The sequence below is a fragment of the Herpailurus yagouaroundi genome, unplaced genomic scaffold (assembly GCF_014898765.1).
Source record: "Herpailurus yagouaroundi ecotype Mexico unplaced genomic scaffold, PumYag 187, whole genome shotgun sequence".
Classification (NCBI taxonomy): domain Eukaryota; kingdom Metazoa; phylum Chordata; class Mammalia; order Carnivora; family Felidae; genus Herpailurus; species Herpailurus yagouaroundi.
This window is the reverse complement of record NW_024412418.1, coordinates 6,446,589-6,468,706: the sequence shown is the minus strand read 5'-3', so window position 1 is coordinate 6,468,706 and position 22,118 is coordinate 6,446,589. Positions and strand designations below refer to the sequence as shown.

Below are 22,118 nucleotides of genomic sequence, written 5' to 3'. Positions count from 1 at the left end.
TATGTTGAACAGTCCAGGCCTGCACTACATCAGGCTTAGTTCTGACTTGTCTAGATTAGTAGGGATAAAACTTAACACTTTCTCTGTGGGATCTAGAAAAATCATTTTCCCCCTTGTAAACACTTGCTCTGTGGCTACCATTTCCATGATTTAGGCTTAAGTTTGGGGCTTCTGACTCTTTAGTGACTGAATCATCTATGTGTATTCCTTTTTCCTGATTCTGGTAGAGAAATTTATAAACAGATCTCAATCTTATCTCTTCTCCACTGGCCAGTATGTGCTCTTTAGCGGTAACAATTTTTTCCAGCTTTAAAAAACTGTGGTCAAAAACACATACATAAAAGTTACCCTCTCAACCAGTTTTCAGGTGTACAGATGAATATGTTAATATTATTGTGCAACATGGAAACAATTTTTTTTTTTTAACTTTCCTTTTTCATCAAGATTCTTAATCTGGGGCCCTCACATCTCTTCAAAATCCACGTATGGGCTATGGGGAAAGGTAGGTCTATGAACACTACGCTATGATATTTTTTTGTTAAACTGCATAAAAACAGACACAGGAGGCTCCCTGAAGAAAGAATCCACAGCTCTCCTCAGGTGTCTAAAGGGCTCATGATTGTTAGAATATTCCCCTCTGACTCTCCTTGCTGCAAGGTGACAAAAAAGTTTGTCAACGCCCAGATCTGATGTCATCTGCGTGATCCTGAATGAGTCACTTTTTTCTGGTCCTCAGTTTCCCGATCTGTAAAACTATATGACAGCACTAGGTTAATCCAGATTTTCACTAAATCATCTAAAAACAGAATTCTGGGGCACCTGGCTGGCTCAGTCAGTGGTCATGTGACTTGATCTCAGGGTTGTGACTTCAAGGCTCACAATGGGTACAGAGGTTGCTTAAAAAATAAAATCTTTAAAAATAAAGTAAAATAAGGGGTACCTGGGTGGCTCAGTCAGTTAAGCGTCCGACTTCGGCTCAGGTCATGATCTCGCTGTTGTGTGAGTTTGAGCCCCACATCCAGCTCTGTGCTAACAGCTCAGAGCCTGGAACCCGCTTTGGATTCTGTGTCTCCCTCTCTGCCCCTCCACTCCTCATGTGCTCTCTCTCTCTCAAAAATAAACATTAAAAATTTTAATTAAAAAAAAAAGTAAAATAAAAGCATAATTCTATTTTCTCCAAACTGATTTTACAAAGTAATCCAAATTCTAGTTTAGTCCCTACCACATGTGGGATACACCTGAGAAAAATTATGTGTAAACCTCATTTCTAAATTTTTGCTAATAAAATACTTCCTTTTTTTTTTTTTAAGTTATTTTATTTTATTTTAGAGAGAGACAGAGTGCAAGCGGGGGAGGGACAGGAGGGGGGGACACAGAATCTGAAGCAGGCTCCAGGCTCTGAGCTGTCAGCGTAAGCCTGATGCGGGGCTTGAACTCACGAACTGCTGACTGACTGAGCCAGCCAAGTGCCCCAATGAAACAGATTTCGAAGGCTACTAATTTGAGAACAAGTCATGAGTACTTCCTTTTCTATTTATATCCTCAGGATACCTGGAATAAAGATGACACATATCAGACCTTCAACTGTTGAAATGAATTCCCTGGTTTATCTGCTCTAATTTATAAATTTTTCACTAACATTTTTTTTTTTTAAAGTTTATTTACTTGAGACAGAGAATGAGTGAGAATCCCAAGCAGGATCCATGGTTGGACAGTGAGTTGGACACAGGGCTTGATCTTACGATGCTGGGATCACGACCTGAACCATAATCAAGTCAGATGCTCAAACGACTGAGCCACCCAGCCACCCTTCCCCACTAACATTTTCTTCAACTGAGATATCTACACATAAATATTTCAACTTTTTAGTAAGAAAACTGTCTTTTTTGGGGCGCCTGGGTGGCTCAGTCGGTTAAGTGTCTGACTCTTTGTTTCGGCTCAGGCCATGATCTCACAGTTCTTGAGTTCGAGCCCCACATCAGGCTCTGTGCTGACAGCATGGAGCCTGCTTTGGATTCTCTGTCTCCCTCTCTCTCTGCCCCTCCCTCATGTGCTCGCTCTCTCTCAAAAATAAACATCTAAAAAGAAAACAAGAAGAAGAAAAAGAAAACTGTCTTTTTTCCCCATTAAATTGTGGTATTTGGGTAAAAACAGTATTGTGAGCAGTTCCTCCCTTTTTATAGAATATTTATTAAGTATTCCCCCTTGATTTTTTTATTTCCTCAATTAAAATTTTTGCCTATTTATTCACGTTTACATAAAACCACATTCTGGTTCATTCCCTACCAGGGTTTTTTCTATGCATACATACTCCAATACATACAATTATTATCAAATTACAGATCAGACTGTATATACTATTGTTTAATGTACTTTTTTCACTTAACAATTACAAACATTTTCTTGTGAACAACCCATATTTAAGAATCAAGAGTCAGAACTGGCCTGAAGACAGACTTTTGCCAATACCATCCTTACCTTTATTTCACAACCAATAAACATAAAACTTGTTTCATAAGGCCAACATAATTATTAAATCTTCTGAAATTGTTACAAAAAATAAGTAGCACATTAAGGTTAACGGGGGTGGGTGAGTCTGGTTCTTTGTTCTTCCTTTCCTCATCTGCCCTCTCATCTCCTGTTTAGTAACCTTTCCATATGACTATATACATATCAAAACAAGAGGCATCCCATTTTGGAGGTGGTCAAATGAGACACATAGGGAATGCAAAATACATTTTTAAAAATCTCTGTTCCTACATGGTCTCAAAATGCCCACAGACTCAAAGTAATTCTCAAATTCCCATTAAGAATTCCCCTTCTCCTGTGTGTTGATAGCTCGGAGCCTGGAGCCTGCTCCAGATTCCATGTCTCCAACTCTCTCTGTCCCTCCCATGCTCATGCTCTATCTCTCTCTGTCTCTCAATAATAAATAAACGTTAAAAAAAATAAAAAAAATAAAAAAAAAAAGAATTCCCCTTCTCTTCCCCATACAGCTCTCCACTGGGGGCTGGAGTGGGGTGCAGGAATCTCATTCTGTCTTTTTCTCCTCCTGTTTCCCTGGCAGCACTGTCAGTCCTGGGCAACAAATTGCTGGATGTAGCCGTAGCAATTTACATATGGTAGCCAAGCTAACAAGCAGCTTTCTTTGGGCAGAATTGCTAACTCTTCTATGTATCTTTCTAGTTTGAACCCAACGTTCCAGGCATATCAATGTTAAATATTTGCCTACTGGCCTCTATCTTCAGACACACGGAACCATGTACACAGAAGTCAGAGGAAGCAAAGATTCCCCACTGTGTGGAGAAGTAGGGGCTCTACGGACAAAGACGGGGCCTAGCTATAATCCAGCAGCTAATCCAAATCCAAGGGTTCAGTCATTCCACCTTCCCATAATATTCTTGTATCATTTGCTCAAATTTGGCATGTTCTAAGACCACCAGTTCCGCCTTAGTTTCCCTGCCCTGCCATAAGGCCAAATCTGTCTCATCTAGTGAGTCACTACTGCTCCTCTCTCCAAATGCATTTTGATTTCAGCCCACTTGTGCAGCTCATCAGGGCTGCACCATATGTTAGTACCATGTAGGCAGAATGTGACTAATTTTTTTCTAAAACACTGTCAGAGTTACTTTTAAAATTACCTTATAATCTTATGTCTCTTAAGACTCATTTCTATAATACATAACCTTCTGGAAATGACTATACAATTATTTTTCTGGGTGTTCAAAGGAGATTCTTCAGCATTTTCACTCCCATTTTTCAGACAAGGTTTACTAAAGTGAAAAGAACTGATTAAGTGACCCACGTTCCACCACCAGCCAGTAAAGCTTGTACTTTCTAGAGTCATAGCACTCCACTTGTAAAATAAAGACAGTTATTAAAATGTGTTTTTTGGAAGGGTGGGGGATTCAAAATATTACTTTCTTTTAATTGTCTGAGGTGATTATTAAAGCTTAGCTATAACAACTACTTGCAACTAATTCTGATGACTAAATGGTTTCATGATCCATCTGAGTGGGTTTTTTTATAAAGGTTTATTTATTTATTTTTGAGAGAGAGAGCGCACACACGTCCGCAGGGGAGGGGCAGAGAGAGGGAGAGACAAAGAATCACAAGCAGTGTCTGCACCAACTCACCGTGAGATCATGACCTGAGCAGAAACCAAAAGTCAGACATCCAACCAACTGAGCCACCCAGGAGCCCCTCGAGTTGTGTTATGAGAGGACTGAATGAGCCACAGGACCATAAATGTTTTTCTAATTGGTAGAAATCAGAAAATAGTAGAAATTGCCTACTCTGGGCAATCTGCCTCTTCAACAATAATGGCTGCTGGGTTTGATAATTAAGCTTATCTTGAGGTTTCTTAAATTTTCCATTTCAGGTCACATTATGTTCATTCAAGTAACTCTTTGGGGTGGTAGTTTAAGATCTTTTTTTAAAGTTTATTTATTTTTGAGAAAGACAGCGTGTGCATGGGGCAGAGAGAGGGGGAAAACAGAGAATCCCAAGCAGGCTCAGCACTGTGAGTGCAAAGCCCTACGCGAGGCTCAAACTCAAACCGTGAGATCATGACCTGAACCAAAATCAAGAGCTGGACACTTAACCAACTGAGCCACCTAGGCGCCCTAACATTAAGATCTTTCTGTCCACCAGTAACATTCTTCAGTGGATAATATCTTCAGTAAAACATAAAATAGGTTCTCAAGAGTATCTTCCCAATATTGAAAACTGCATATGCCCTTTGAATCCAGCAATTCCAGTTCTAGAAATATAGCCTTCAAATATACTTTTACCTGGTGTACACCAAGTACGCAAAGGGGCATTAATGCGAATACTGTTTATAACACCAAAAACTGGAAGTAGACAGGCCCATCAGTTGGGTGCTAGTTAAATATAGTACAGTAATGTGACAGAACACTACAACTATTAAAGAAACTAATAAGGCAGTTCCAATATACTACATTAAGAACTTATCAAGAAGATATAGAAGAAAGGAATTACACAAGGTTTATATATGAACAACATGTCTCTGAAAGGATAAAGAAGAAACTGTTAACAAGGCTGCAGAGGAGAATACTGGCTGAATTGTCCAAAAATGGATATGTTACCTATCTAAAGGAAAAATTTTCTTAATGTTTATTTATTGAGAGTGCTCGCAATGCGCGCGCGCGCGCGCACACACACACACACACACACACACACACACACGGGAGGGGCAAAGACAGAGGGAAACAGAGAATCTTAAGCAGGCCCTGTGTTGTCAGCCTAGAGCCCAACACAGGGCTCGATCCCATGAACCAAACCATGAGATCTCGACCTGAGCTGAAATCAAGAGTCGGATTCTCAAACAAGAGCCACCCAGGCGCCTATACAGAAAAAAAGTTTTTTTAAATTTTTTTAAATGTTTGTTTTGGGGGGGGGGGGGGGAGTGGAGGGCAGAGAGAGATAAGGAGACACCAAATCTGAAGCAGGCTCCAGGCTCTGAGCTGTCAGCACAGAGCCTGATGTGGGGCTTGAACTCACGAACTGTGAGATCATGACCTGAGCTAAAGTTGGGCACTTAACCACCCAGGCACACCCAGAAAAAAATTTTTTAAGAAAATTCTTGAAACTATGAGAGACAAAGTGAAGAAAAATCCCAACTCATGATCTATTCCAAAACGAGCAGTTTGTTTTGCATTTGTTCCTGCTTTGCCTGAAACTTTTGTGTGGAAACAGCCATTGTCCAGGTGAAGCAGCACAGCTACCACATGTGAGTTGAGTAATTACCATTACACCATCTGAAATTATCCCAGCAACTCAACTGATGTTCATGTAGCTTGGACTGCAAATCTTATGGCTGGCCTATTTACAAAGTTTGGAGCTATTTTCAATCACTCAGCTGTATATCTATGTGTACATTTTCTTCAATCAACCTTTCCTGCCAGGCAGAGTGCAACATTAGCTGGCTTCCAGTAAGGAAGGCAAGGGACAGGGTGAGATAATATGTCAAAACAAGTTCTATAAATACAGCTTTTGGCCTAGTATCTCAAAAAGGAATCAAAACAGCTTCAAGCTTAAATAGAAAAATCCTACAGTCCTGCAGTATCTTACTTGAAGGCTCTAGAGAACAGAAGAGGCCAGGGATCTGGAATCTTGTTTCTCACACCGTATCTTGTCTCTCTCCCTAATCTCTGAGGGAAGTTATGATCGAACTGCAGGTATCATTCCAAAGTCAGCCTCTCCCCTTATCTTACCCCCACACTACCCAACACATCAGTATCATTTCACTGAGCTCGCTCCATTTCTTAGGCAGACATGCCCAATACACAGGACATACAACAGCACCTAGCATCTAACTTCTACCATCTCCAAAACCCTTGACCAAGCAGCCAAGAACCCTGCCTGTACCATCTGCCCCAACCTCACCCCAAACACATGGGCACTGAAGCAGGATGCTGCCATATGGTCTTGTCTCAGGAAGTTTATCTTGTTTTGTTGAATAGCAGGAAACTTTATTCAATCTTTCTGTTCTTAATATCATAATCCTACAAAACCAGAAACAACTTTTCTGCGGAGATGCTTCCTGAGATAGGTTATATGCCAAAAAGTACAAAACTTACACCTTTGCTTCAGCCAATCAGGGAGTATGTTTGGCATAGCTAGATTCATCCCAAAGAATACACAGTCCTAGGGTAAATTCTAAATACGTTCTTTTTTTTTTTTTTTAATTTTTTTTTCAACGTTTATTTATTTTTGGGACAGAGAGAGACAGAGCATGAACGGGGGAGGGGCAGAGAGAGAGGGAGACACAGAATCGGAAACAGGCTCCAGGCTCTGAGCCGTCAGCCCAGAGCCCGACGCGGGGCTCGAACTCACGGACCGCGAGATCGTGACCTGGCTGAAGTCGGACGCTTAACCGACTGCGCCACCCAGGCGCCCCCTAAATACGTTCTTAATATTGTCACTTTTGTAAAAAGTGACTTCAATTATCATGCTTTCATCACTCTTGAACTGTGTTCTAAAGTGTTTCTCACATTTAAATACCCGTTCATATGATCTCCTTCGCCTCCTTCAAATCACTACTTAAACAAAAAAACCCACCACACCACTGTTTCATAAAATTAAACTTTGTAAACTTGTTTACAAAAACAAGCTCTCTTTAAAATGGGAGCTCTAGGGGCACCTGGGTGGCTCAGTCGGTTAAGCGGCCGACTTCGGCTCAGGTCATGATCTCGCGGTCCGGTCCGTGAGTTCGAGCCCCGCGTAGGGCTCTGTGCTGACAGCTCAGAGCCTGGAGCCTGTTTCAGATTCTGTGTCTCCCTCTCTCTCTGCCCCTCCCCCGTTCATGCTCTGTCTCTCTCTGTCCCAAAAATAAATAAACGTTGAAAAAAAAAATTTTTTTTTAAAATAAATAAATAAAAAATAAAATAAAATAAAATGGGAGCTCTATCAATCAAAAACGCATATAGAAAACATCCACTATATACCCAGAACTAGAGAGGTAACAAAAAAAGCTTAATCCCTATCCTTAATGAGTTTATAATCTTGTTCAGAAGACATGACTTACACACAAAAAAAGAACAAGAAACAAAAAGCATAGAACAGCATACATCCAAGGGAAAGCATATATGGCAAGGGAAAAAATCTGCCATCAATTTGAGAGAGACTAAAACATCTATCTCAGGACAGCTGATTCCTAATTTCCCTGTCTCAATCAAATTTATGTGCTATTTAATCACACTGTCTAGGATAGAGTAACATTTTTGCTACCTTCCACTAAAATTACCCAGCCTACCAATAATTCTCACATCATCATTCCTTTTGAACAAACCTCCCTATTTTCCTATTACACTCACAAATCAGTTAATGGATGAGGCAAAACTTGCCAGCCCCCCACCTCCCACTTTCCCATCCCCACCATGAGGAGGCATCTCCTGATGATGTTTAGTACAGGGAACAAGAGTTAAAGAAACTAAAGTTAATTCTGCTTCTGATATCTTCAGTAAACAGGCACTAGCAGAGATAAACTAGTAATTCTGGGGATACTCCATGAACTTGCTATTTGCCTTACAGCTCTTTATCATCGATAAGTGAATTATTGACAGTGAGCTGCAAAATCAAAGCCATAATCATGTCCATAAGGAAATTCGAAAATTAAACTGAGTTAGACTGATTCATAATCCAATAATCCCACATAATATTCTATATGTTAACAAAATTAATAGACAAGTATTTACTGTAAACCTTGTAACGTATCCTACACTCAGACACTGTAGTCACCCCACCACTTTCTAATCCCAGTTTTGCTGCTTGCTAGCCAGTTAACTTGGGACAAATTGTTTAACTTCTTTACACCTGTTTCCTCACCTGGGAAATGGCTATAGTAACAGTATCTATCTTACAGGGTGCTTGTTAGAATTAGAGAATTTAGGGGCGTCTGGGTGGCGCAGTCGGTTAAGCGTCCGACTTCAGCCAGGTCACGATCTCGCGGTCCGTGAGTTCGAGCCCCGCGTCGGGCTCTGGGCTGATGGCTCGGAGCCTGGAGCCTGTTTCCGATTCTGTGTCTCCCTCTCTCTCTGCCCCTCCCCTGTTCATGCTCTGTCTCTCTCTGTCCCAAAAATAAATAAACGTTGAAAAAAAAAATTTAAAAAAAAAAGAATTAGAGAATTTATATACATAAAGCATTCAGAACAATCCCTGGCACCCACAGAGTGCTCAATAAACATCTGCTATCATTATTATTCCAGGCACTAGGGTTGGTGCCTATGGTGAGAAAGGAGAAGTCCCCCAAAGTTTTACTCTTTGACAAGATGATTTTGTCTCTTCAAATTGGGAGTGCCTAAGATTCTACAGAAATAGGTCTTATTAAAAGGGGTGGGGGGGGGGGCGCCTGGGTGGCGCAGTCGGTTAAGCGTCCGACTTCAACCAGGTCACGATCTCACGGTCCGTGAGTTCGAGCCCCGCGTCGGGCTCTGGGCTGATGGCTCAGAGCCTGGAGCCTGTTTCCGATTCTGTGTCTCCCTCTCTCTCTGCCCCTCGCCCGTTCATGCTCTGTCTCTCTCTGTCCCAAAAATAAATAAACGTTGAAAAAAAAAAAAAAAGGAGTGGGGGGATAGATAAGAAGGCAATGACTGGCTGACTGATCTTCAACTTCCAACTGGGCCTGTGAGCATCCAGTATAAGTGTAACCTCCATTAGGAAATACTGAAACACTTGTTCTAAGAGCATTTATTTATTTATTTGTAAACACTCATTTATTACCCCCATCATACCAAAAAACATTTTGTGGAAACTTTCAAAATGCATACAATGAAAAAAATAAATAAAATGAGATCAGGGAAATTATATATATATATATATACACATATATGTATTTTTTAAATATCAAAAACAAAGGGAAAGCTGGAATCAATCGTGATGTGCTAGCCCGTGTCCTTTACTGAGGTTGGGCTGTAAAATCAAAGAGCTGCCACTGATTTTAATCTCCAATGACAGCCCCTACAGAGGGTGTATAGTGATTCATACTATAAATGAGAAAACATTAGTAGGATGGTAAAATGAGATGGGCACTAAGAGTTGCCAAGAAGGGGAGGGTGAATCCAATTTAAAGCCACTCAACAGAATTTCAGAAACTCATTAAGTATGCAGGACCCACAAAAGACAGCTCCAGGTCCCAAACTCTAAACAAACACATATACCCAAAGCCAACAATGGACAAATCACTGAACAGATTCCTCAGTGATTCAAAGCCAGAATACATCAGCAAATGGTCACACATATTCTGCAACCACACCACAGAGCCACAGGAAGAAGTTGCCTCAGTGAACTGTGTTTCTCCAGCATTTAAAGTCCTTTTCTCTCTTCATTGTCCACAGTAACAAGTATATGCAGAGAACAGTCTCATCCTTACTCAGCTGACAAGTTCTATTCCCAACTCTGCATGCTTATGACTCATGGGGGGAGGGGGGAAGGGAGTAAAAGCAAAATGTAAAACAAAGAAACAAAACTTGAATTTAGACTTAAACTGATCAAGAGTGAGGAATTCACTTCTGCCTAATTAGAATATCTCAAACAAACCAAGAAAACAATCCTTTAAAAATAGCATAACAAACCCAATACTCTTTGGAAATAGCCTGAAATCTGTCTACATGTCACATCCTCTACTCTTCCTTAAATAGACATGACACCAAAAAACATTACAAGCCCTCTGTAAAGCCAAACTTTACAAAGCACTCTGAATCAGTGCAACATAGCATAGGACGCTGTAAAGCCCAAAACAACAGGGCATTTCCCACAGCTCCTTTCCCAGCAAAGTAAGACTGAGCTCTTACTACACCCTCTTTCAAAAAGATGTGTACAAAATCATTTCTTAAGGAGGTGGTCGTGTCTCAGTCTTTTCTACTCAAATTTTGTATCAGGAAATTTGCATGCCAGACAAGGAATTCATTTCCACCTCTAAGAACTGATCTTTGAAACTGGTAAAAAACAAAGGGGGAAAAACACTATTACTTTAAAAAGATAAGTTTCTAAAAGAACCCAAAGACCATTTCTGACACTGTATTTACCAGTTTGGCCTTCCTCTCGGAAAACAAATTTTCTTCAGTAATACAAATCTTGTCTCCTTGCCCCATCCCCAAGACTCTGAAATATTCTCTACCATTTATAAATGACAAAACAGAAAAGACAAACGGATCACCTCTTTCACTTGAAAACCTCAGTCCTCCACAGTAATGTACACAGACAGACAGATGGACGCACGTAAGAACAAAACTGCGAGCCCCGCTCAGGCCTGAGCCAATATGGGCGCACAGGGCAGCCACGCCGCCTAGCTAGTGGGCTGCTCCTGCTGCTGCTGTACAAATATAGAAAGCTGAAAGTGGAACAGCAGCTTCAGCAGAATAGATTCTGCTCCGTGCTCAGAGAGGGAGGAGCAGGGACCTGCACAGCTTTACCCATACATGGTTGCTGAAAGGGGGCCATCAGTGAAAACCCAATTATCTCACACACATGCATTCTGTTCACATGCTCCAGACAAAAACCAGAAACACACAGGCTGGTGCTTGAAGAAAGGTTTGAGAGATTCTATTTCAGTCAAGGAACTTCCCAATAATCTCAGTCACTTACACCAAGAATCCCCCAGCCATGGGAAATAGAAAAGACAGTGTGAAAACTTTACTAGGTCAGAGTCTTACCAGATCAGCAGTAGCTGTGAGGCTTAATTTATCATTTAAATTATGGAATTTAATACAGTAAAAAAGGTTATTTCCATTTGTGTGAATGATCCCAACCTTCACTGCTCCTGTGCTATTTCCAGAATCAAGATCTCATTCCAGCTCTCAGGTTATGTTTTGGGGTCTCTCCTTTTCTTGGGGGGCAGGGGGTGTTACAAGTTAAAATAAATTCTGATGGTGATTTTAAAAATATAATTTCCCAGGATGCTGGCTTATGTAATCAGAAGCCATATTTTATATTCCAAAAATTACTCTGCTTGGAACAATTCATTCAGATTCATTCAATGTGAAGTGTATGAAAAGCTCAATTTCTGGCCAGAGTGAACTCTCGCAGGATAAAAAACGCATGGTTGACTGGTTGAAATGATCCCATACGTTAACTCCTAATCAATCAACCAAGTATTTACCATGCACTGTCTAGATTCAGTATTACAGGGGATGCAGCACAAACATAAACTGTACTATCAATTACTCCAATACTTAAACTCTAGTTCTTAGGTAAGATTAATACATGAGATAATAAAGGTTGATAGCATCTGACTAGTGCTAAACTGTGGAGTAGCAACTATAAACACGATACAAATTAAGAGAAAGACTGAAGACAGACACACCTAGATCTTCTCCCACAGGTCCCACCTACTAGCACTCAAAGGGCATTATCTTTAAATGTAAGTCTACAATATTTGAACTAGATGATTTCTAAGGTCCCTCCATTTCTGAAATTCTTTAAGTCTGTAATTTAAAAATATAAAGTTAAGGGGCGCCTGGCTGGCTCCATTGGTTAAGGCTCCGGCTCTCGATTTCAGCTCAAGTCATGATCTCATGGTTTGTGGGATGGAGCCCTGGGTCGGGTTCTGTGCTGACAGCACAGAGCTTGCTTGGGATTCTCCCTCTCTCTGCCGCTCTCCTGCACACACATGCGCATGTGGGTTCTCTCTCTCTCTCCCAAAATAAGTAAACTTTAAAAAAAGTGAAAAAAAATGTATAGTTTTTTGCCAACTTCAGAGAAAACATATTCAAAAAAAAAAAAGAAAAATAAATTCAGACCATAACTCAGCATCCACTCTAACATCTCTCACATCACACTTTCAGGAACATATCTCAGAAATCTCTGCCTAGCCTTTTGAGGAAATTTTACACCACCATTAAAAGGATGGGAAAAAAGGTGCCTGGGTGGCTCAGTCAGTTAAGCATCTGACTTCAACTCAGGTCATCATCTCATGGTTCGTGGGTTCAAGCCCCGTGTCAGGCTCTTTGCTGACAGCTCAGAGCCTGGAGACTGCTTCAGATTCTGTGTCTCCCTCTCTCTCTGCTCCTCCCCCCACTTGCGCTCTGTCTCTTTCTCTCCCTCAAAAATAAACATTTAAAAAAAATTTTTAAATAAATAAAAGGGGGGAAAAAACACAAAACACCTGCCACAGGAAAACAGTATGGTGGAGACTAGAAATGTTGATGCTGACACATTCTGAGATTTTTTATTACAAAACACTACCACTTCATCCAACCATGAAGGAGAATTCCAGAGAACAGAGCCCTGTCCAGTTCCTTCCCATCACTGAATTGTCTGGTATGTATGTGCGCATTAGCCTAAGCTTATGGGGCATAAATAAACAAATATGCTAGGTAGCTTCCCCCACCCTCCAGCAACACACTGTCCTTGAAACTAAAGAAACTTTTCAAATTCTTAAGACATAATAACATATCCACCATAATTACCTGCTCCAATATATTTTATTAGGAAATTAACGTTTTGGAATTTTGAATTCTCTTTGCCCATTGTACGTAATACAGTAATGATGAGCAAAGAATGCTAAAGGACAGCAAACTTGATCTTGCAAACTTGATCTCTCAATCCCACTACCTAGATCTCCTAGTGCAAGGCAGAGCCTTGTCCACACCATCTAATACACTGACAAAGAAAACACAGGATTCCAGCAGTAGAGGCACCTTCATGTCCGACAAAACAGATATGCAAATGTTCAACATTTTATTAAAAACCTGTTAATTGTATGTAGTGGCTTATATATTTAGTTTTTCTGAGCAGCTTGTTACAGCAACTTTGATTTCCCAAAGAGTAACTGGTTATGGATTAATATGCTACTTTTTGGGTAAGATCACAGCTTTAATGATCTATTACAGACTTTACCAAGGTTCCTCTTGTGAAGGCAACTAAGTAAAAATAAAGAACACAATCCAAAGGACCACAACTATATATACCAAGCAGTGATTAAAAGTACCACCTCAAAATCAAAATGGCTATAAACAGCTACACTATGGCCTTGGGCTGGTCATTTCTTTCTCATTTCCCATTTCCTCAAAAACGGGACTGGACCAGAACAGGAGTCCCTATCTACGGTCCACAGACCTACAGAATTCCATAAACTCCCTTATATTATGTGTAAATTCTACACATATATGCAAAATGCATTCATACACAGCTGACCCTTGAATATGGGTGTGACATGCACGGGTCCACTTACTTGCAATTTTTTTTGATACAGTACAGTACTTTAAATGTACTTTCTCTTCCTTATGATGTTCTTAACATTTTCTTTAGTTTATTAAGAATTCAGTATATGATACATGTAACATACAAAATGTGTTGACTGTTTTATCAGTAAAGCTTCCTGGGCAACAGTAGGCTATTAGTAAAGTTTGGGGGGGGCATCAAAAGTTATAAGTGGATTTTCTACTAATCTCCACACTGTTCAACTATACTTATTTATTTCTATTTATAGGAAAATAGGTCCATAACTTTTACCAGATTTACAAAGGGGGGGGTCCATGCTCCAAAACAGATTTAGATTAAGACTAAACAATATACAGTTTGTTCCCCATTCTAACATCCTTTTATCTCCTCTTGTACTTCCTGGTCCAAAAAGGGAGTCCTCATGACTAAACCCAGTCAAGAATAAACAAGTTACCATGGCCAAGAAATTACTCCAAATAACGTATTCCAGGGTGCCTGGGTGGCTCAGTTGGCTAAGTGACCCTTGATATTCAGCTCAGGTCATGATTTCACAGTTCATGGAATTGAGACCCATGCTGGGATCTGCACCGACAGGGGAGATACTTCTTGGGATTCTCTCTCCCTCTCTGCCCTCCCCATCTGACCCCCATGCTCTCTCCCAAAATAAATAAACTTAAAAAAGAAAAAAAAAAAGGTCTAGAGGTGCCTGGGTGGCTCAGTCAGTTAAGCATCAAACTCTTGATTTTGGCTCAGATCATGAACTCACGGTTCCTGAGTTCAAGCCCTGCATGGGGCTCTGCACTGACAGTGCGGAGTCTGCTTGAGATTCTCTCTCTACCCCTCTCTATTGCTCATGCTCTCTCAAAATAAGTAAGTTAAAAAAAAAAAAGTCTAAGATAAAATGTATTCCAATTAAAACTGAACCTGAATTGTTTTTAGATGATAGGCTAACATTACAATGCTTAAAAGAAAAAAAAAAAAGTTTCCAAGCAAATTTTAGCACTATAGCTCATCTCAGGAGGCTTACGTGAAAACAGAACTCTTTAGGTGTGTTAGGGATATCCCATATAGTTCCTCTCTTACCAGGTGCACTTTTTTAAAAAGTAAAGCTTTCAGTTTCCCACTTCTTATTTTTTTTAATGTTTATTATTTTTGAGAGACAGAGAGAAAGTGAGCACATGCAGGGGAGGGGCAGAGAGCAAAAGGGAGACAGAGCATCAGAAGCAGGCTCCACACTGACAGCAGAGATCCCCACGCAGGGCTCAAACCCACAAACTCTGAAATCATAACCTAAGCCAAAGACGGAGGCTTAGTCGACTGAGCCACCCAGCACTCCCCAATTTCCTACTTCTAATTCTATTCCTATAGCAAAGAAATAGGAGGTAGGTAGAGAGAAAAAACTACAATATAGAAGACTGAAGTGAAGAATAGTCAAAGAAGCAAGAGGCAATATATGAGAATGGCCACTGCCTAATATCTTAATTTGTAAAAAAGTATATCAGACAAAAGAAAAAACTAGCCTCTCTCTAAGACAATAAAAGTATGTGTTTGTTACTGAACAATTTAAGCCTAAAATTTTTAGGTTCTCATGGCAACCTAAGTGATCACACTGCACATACTGTATATAAAGCACATATTTAGAGAGTTAACTAGTAAACTCAAGATGTGACATATGTGCAATGTGGGCGACAACATTATTCTGGGAACTTTAACTTTAAAATCTTCCAACTTTTATTCTGCAGCCCCAAAGATGATATAATAGAGTCAACTATGCAGAAGGCACAAGCTCAAGGAAGAGGTACAAAGAATATAAATAGAAGCAAAGAGATAAAAGACAAGAAAATTCAGGCTATCAGAAAAAGTTTCTGAACATGACTCTCCCCTACTGTGAATCAACCTGTAAAGGGAGGCTTAAAAAACAAGACTGCTAGTGAGGACATATATCAAGATAGCATTTGGGACACTCTTTCATGTGGGCCCAGACAAAAGAGGACATGGTCACAGACCAGACAGACCGCTTGGTAAATGTGGCACTGACTGAAAGGTCCCCTGGAGAGACTGGGGTTTTCTTTCTCTCTCTTTTCTAGGAGCTCATGGAATATGGCTGTTTAGAATTAAGAAGTAATTATCAGAGCCAAAATGATGGCTGTGGGGCATGGGAACTGGGGGAGACGGACCAGACTTTAAGAAGAGGGTAGGGGGGAAACGACAGTCTTTTGTGTCACATCATGTCTCATTTTGGTTCCCTAGAACCAAATAAAGCTGTAACATCCAGTTTTCTCATCTATTAAATGACCTGTGAGGGTTACCTCCATCTATCTGCCAACAGAAACTTCATTATGACCCATACATTTGTTTTGAAAGACTTGAAGATGTCATGAATGACTTGAAAGTCATGAATGCTACTTTAAAACCACATTTCCATGCCACTTGTTAAGTCTAAAATTACTCCCACTTTTCAATCAGAAAACCGGTAAGCAGTTTAGGAAAGGTACACCAAAAAATGTATCAGGGCAGTTATTTTTCTAACTCTCTCAAAGCTAAGAACTTCTAGAACAAGATACTGAATTTACATTACTGGTTCAATGATTAAAAATTACATTACTACATGAAAAGGAATGGCTACAAAAATAAGTTATTTCATTACTGTCATGAGACTAGGCCCCGAGAAGCAAGAAAAATGCAGGAAAATGGCACAGCATTTGGAGTGTAGACTCGCAGTCCAACCATGTCCTACCACGTAATAGCTCGATGCCTCAAATAAGTTACTCTCCTCACTGAGGTTCCTAACACCTCAAGTTGCCTTGTCTACCAAATGTAAGGATGCACCATTTCTCTCTCCTTCCATCCCACTCCTGTATCTGTCTCTCCTCCCTTCCCCCATCAATGTGAGGTCTAACAGTTTCTTTCATTACACTGTAACTTGGCATATTTTCTAGTCAAAAACTTTGCACAATGAACTTTTACACAAAAATTCACTGGTCAAACTGAGAGCCAGAACAACTAAGTAATAAATGTTTTACAGTGAAAAGGAAAAGGGCACTGGGGATAAAGCTAAGATTAGAGATTTCTTTCAGAGTCAGGCCACACCTGCTAATGACTAAAATATTTGATTACCTTAATTACCTTGGCTGCACAACAAGAAGTGCTGGTGGTCATGAAACTCCAGAATATTAAAAACTCAGCCACATTTTCATTATAGCATTCTCTACTGTGTTGAAGTCAAGACAGCAAAAGACTGCCAACAGCATTTTCACTTTAATTTTCTGGTAAGACAAAAAGGAAAATTAATCTTGGAGCCAAATTCTCCATTTTTAGGTATGGTAAATTCTTCGAGGAAAAAATATCTGTGTTATGAAAAACTGAAAACATTTCTGTATATCTTAGAAAATATGCATATGTGCTTTTCTTAAAAGGTATAAAAAAATCACAAGCTAATAATTTTTGGGAGGGATGTGCAAAAGGGGACAGGGACAGGACCCATGGGCAGGAAGAGCTGCCTAATAATCTTTTTTTTTTTTTATTTTTTAAGTAAGCTCTACACCCAACATGGTGCTTGAACTCGTGACCCCGAGATCAAGAGTCACATGCTCTACCAAATGAGCCAGCCAGGCACCCCTCAAGCTAGTAATCTTAACTGTTTACCTACTATTACCTTTTAAGCAATTGTGAAAGAAGAAAGATAAAAGCTGAAGCGCTTTCTGACAGAGGCATTTGATGACTGGCATACTAAGCAACAGGGCATCCAAAAAACAAACCAAGTAAGTCCTTTTTTGGTATTATAATTAATAATTGCCTAAATAGGGGCACCTGGGTGGACTTTCGATACTGGGTCAGATTATTTTACATGAACCTACTCTATACAAAATGAACCTACTCTATACAAAAGTATTCATAAATGCACCACAAAAAATATTAAACATCTTGCCTATGTGGTTTTGATTTTGTTTTTAAAACTTTGAGGCCTCTTTGATACTCCAGCTTATAATCAATTTCATCTTATTAATAAGCACATTATAAAGTATTTAAACTCAATATAAAATTTATCATCTTTTCCCTCCCACCATTAAAGGACCAGATTGTTCCAAATATGGCATTACCTTTTCAAAGTTCTAGGGTTTAGGTAAGACATAATTCTTTTAAAGAATTCTCTCTCTTGTCATGACTGACAAGCATGACTTAAATGGAGATAAAGAGGCTAATGAAAAACATGTGAGTCTGATGGTCAACTATTTTATTAGAGGAGAAAAACAAAGCATACCGCTTTAAAATGGGAAATCCACATACAACGATCTTCTCTTTGAACTCAGGCAGTGGAGTTCCTGCTAACTAGATAGATAACCCCCACCTGAGGGAAGAGGCAGAGGCCACCTGCCCAAGATGGTGCAGAAGGGACTCCTTTGCTAGGTAGAAAGTTTCTCTGCATAACCTCTAAGGTCCTTCCCTAACTTCAGAAACTTGCGACTTCATTTATGAAAAACAGAGGCATGGTAAATGCAAGGTATGAGTGGAGACAGAACAGTATGCTGAAAAATTAGAAAGCCTGGGCTGGAATCCTGTTTCTGCTTCTATGTGAATCAAAGTAAAGCACTTCACTTCTCTCATTTGCAAAATGAAAGGATTAGAGAAGAAAAATCTCTGAAGAATCTAACCTTCTGAGCCTATGGCTTCTTCCTATGCCTGCCTCGGCCACCCACCACCTTCCCACTGCTGCACCTTACCATAATTAGGCAGCTTTTTAAAACATCTAATTAATGTAACACAGAAAGTAAAACCTTTAACTTTCTATTTCTGGCTTGTTTCAAATATGCAACAGCATTTTATCAAGGAGTAGTTAATGCCATACAGTTCTTGATATACTGGCTTTTCTCTGAACTCTAGTGACAGCTACACAGTGACAAGTTGTAAGCAAGGAGGCTGTTACCATGGGGACCCACTAGGATTCCTGGGGGTGGATCCAGCGGGCTTTTTTCTTTTTTTTTTTCTTTTTTGGTCAAAGCATTTTTTGATGTTCTGGATCTGGCAATTCAGAAAGCCTGATTCCATTTTTCTTTAGCAAGCTATCTTCAAGAAATATTACCATATAGTATACAATGCTGAAGAAATATTAGATACTGTTTCAGACACTCTGTCTTGCAAAAGAAGGAAATATATTCTAGTCTTCATCTTTCCCCTATTCATAAAAACAAATACAGGGGCATCTGGGTGGCTCAGTTAAGCACCACACTCTTGGTTTCAGCTAAGGTCATGATCTCACAGTTCAGCAGTTCGAGCCCCACCTCAGGCTCTGCACTAACAGTACAGAGCCTGCTTGGGATTCTGTCTCCCCATCTCTCTCTGCCCCTCCCCTGCTCGCACTCGCTCTCTCTCAAAAAATAAAATAAACATTAAAAAAAATCTTAATGTGTCAGACACACAAAATATAATAAAATGGACTATAAAGTCAAACTGGACCAGAACAGAGAAGTGTACATTTAAATTCCAAGTCTGCCTCCAAAATTGCTGTGTGTGGACAAAGGGGATGTAGTTCGGGGAGATGAGCTGCTACTCCCAGCTAAATGTGTTGCCACTCAGTTTCCCGAGACCTGTTCTGTTAGAAGATACCTTAAGAAAACAGGTCGTTTACAAACCTGATCTGTGGATCTGGTTTGTTCACAGGAGAAGCTGGAACAGCCAGAATTCAAAAGAAAACATTTTTCTAAATTGCACGCTTCCTGGAACAGAGTGAAGTCTTTGTCTGGATCTTACTGAGGCAAGAGCAAAGTTATACCAGACAAATGAACATTAATAAATAAAAATAGCACTTGATTTCAGTAAAGAAGTTTGCAGGCTTTTTTTTTATTATTATTATTGCACTTGTAAATGTATCAAGAGGCTATTAAACAGAAATAGAACATGATAAAAACAATAAATATATAATAAACATGGTGTCTTTCCATTATTGTTTCCCATAAATCTCAAAGGGGAAATACAGAAGAACAAGCCCAGAGTACAGTTTTGTCACATGAGTTAAATGCCAGCCTAAAGACTTTAAAAAAGACTCAGACCACAGGACATGAGAGGAAGCAAACTCCTGGGTGTTTTATTCGTTTTTACTACTGGTTTACAATCTCCTTGATTTTATTTTTAAATGCATGTCTTGGCCCAGAAAAGCAAGAGAGCACAGGCTGCCAACAGTATCAGATTCTCTTTTTCTAATTCTCTGGAGCTACAGAAAACAGAGCCAGAATCAGGGTTGTCTAGGAGCCTTCTGATTTTGTCCAGGCAATATACAATATGAGGTTTCAAGATCACGGAGGTACACAAAGTCTTTTGTAGTACAAATTTTAGCCAACTTAATGTCTTTTTTGTTTTTAAGTTTATTTATTTTAAGAGCAAGAGAGCACGCATGCGGGAGGGGCAGAGAAAGGGAGGGAAAGAGAATCCCAAGCAGGCTCCGCCCCACCAGCATAGAGCCTGACTCAGGGCTTGATCCCAGAAACTGTGGAATCACGACCTGAGCCAAAATCAAATCAGACACCCAACTGACAGAGCCACTCAGGCATCCCCAAGTTAATGTCGTTCAATGGAAGGCTGCTTACAATTTTTTTTCCCATAAAACTCCTTTGAGTACTGATTATCTTCAAAAGACAATGATTTGAAAAAACAAGAAATTCTCAGAATTTCAGTTTTAAAAGATTTTCTTCCTATTCCTCAGCCCTGAACTATCTCAAAACGTAAAATTAAAGTGCCATTCGACCAGACATGGAGTACTCTAAAAATATCAAGTCTCTATTTTGTGCAAGGACTGAGCACTATGGACAGTAAGACTTCCGATATGCAGAGCATTCAGCTCAATATCATATGTGCACTCCATGAAAGTGTAACACTGGTTATGTACATATTCACAACAATCAGGCTAGCCTCCAATAGGAAATAACGTCTTCCAGTTTTTCCTACTCTGAAAATCCATTCCCTCCTGGTTGTATGAAAATCCATGTTTCAAAGCTGGGTCTAGTCTCTTTTTAATTCCTGCTCATTATTACAGGGAAATTTTACATTTTTCCAGAAAAAAGGTTTTCAACTTAAATATCAAATGATCACAGGAAGAAAAAAACTGGAAGCATTAAACTATCTTTCTCAGAGCTTCCCTCTCTCCCTCATTAACATTTCTCAAAGAGAAAAACACCACTGTGATGCTCCTATTACAGATCATTCATGAAGTTACTAACTGAGCCCAGACCAGACAGACTCCATCAACTGGGCACACAGCCACTCACCATTACCCTTTGTTTAAAGTCTCAACTGCCATTCAACTCACATTATTGTATTCCACTCAAGTCCATCAACTTTTCTTCAAGAGGAAACAATCAAGAACTAAAACAAATGTGTTACTTAACTAGAAAAGAATGAACTTAATCCATACACCTCACAAAAAATTCTTCTAAAATGATAGCCCACCATTAAGTTTCCTATCTGAAAGAACAATATTATTTTGTTATGATCAGTCATATATGCTGCAAAGAATAATCTAAGCAAATAAACGTTACATAAACTAAACAATCATTAAAAACATGTAAAAACAAAACCTCAATCTTAATTTGGCAAAGCACCAGAGAGAAGTACTCTCTACATACCAAAAGTGACAACATAGAGGAATGTCTATACTACAGAGGAGCCAAGACCTCAAAGGAGCCTAAAGGAGGAGCTACCTGCTGCGTGGGGAAAGGGGCAATCTTCCAAAAAGCCATGATCCTAGGCCTGACTTCTAAAATTCAAAAATATTTAAGAAATATTAAAGCTTGTACTCTTCTCAAAAGTTTCAGTAATTAAGAGAAACCTTCAAACTACCCTAAGTACAAAACGGAATTAACGGAAAGGATACTGGAGTATTTAAAAGAACTCAAAGGCAGAAAGTATAACAGAGCCACACCTGGAAAAGCTTTATGCATAGGTTTCTATTCTGCATGTGGATGGCCGCCTCTCTCCTCAGAGATGCATTTCTCACCTATACTTCTTTCAGGATGAATCTACTTAATTATCCCTCCCTACAGACTGGCCTTCACAGCTTCCTGATGTATCATGAGCCTAAACTTGACTGTGAATGTGATTTTATATGTTTCAAGTTCTCTGAATTCAGGTGATACGTGTGTTCCCTAAAGACTTAAATCTCAGTTACAATCTCAAATTCTTAGGAGAAACTGATTTGCCCAGCTTGAGTTAGATGTCCACCTCTGGTCCAATAAGCTGTTACAAGAAGGGGTAGGTCACAGAGTATAATTAGTATAGGGACTGTGTGCCTGACTCCTCAAAAGTTATAGAATACATGGGGCACCTGGCTGGCTTAGTCCATACAGCATGTGACTCTTGATCTCAGGGTTGTGAGTTCAAGCTCCACCTTGGGGCCTAGAGCTTGCTTAAAGGAAAAAAAAAAATTTTTTTTTTAAGTTATGTAA

General features: G+C 39.7%; 1 protein-coding gene across 7 annotated transcripts in view; it reads right to left on the bottom strand.

Moving 5' to 3' along the window:
- The window catches only part of CELF1 (CUGBP Elav-like family member 1), a 76,495-nt gene that overhangs the window by 42,514 nt on the left and 11,863 nt on the right, over positions 1-22,118 (bottom strand). Inside the window, exon 1 of one of the 7 annotated variants that reach the window (XM_040495175.1) lies at positions 16,801-16,819. The exons of the other annotated variants lie outside the window; for them this stretch is intronic. The gene's annotated coding sequence lies outside the window, so the exon portion shown is untranslated. Of the gene's footprint in view, positions 1-16,800; positions 16,820-22,118 lie in introns of those variants that run through there. 7 annotated transcript variants of the gene reach the window in all.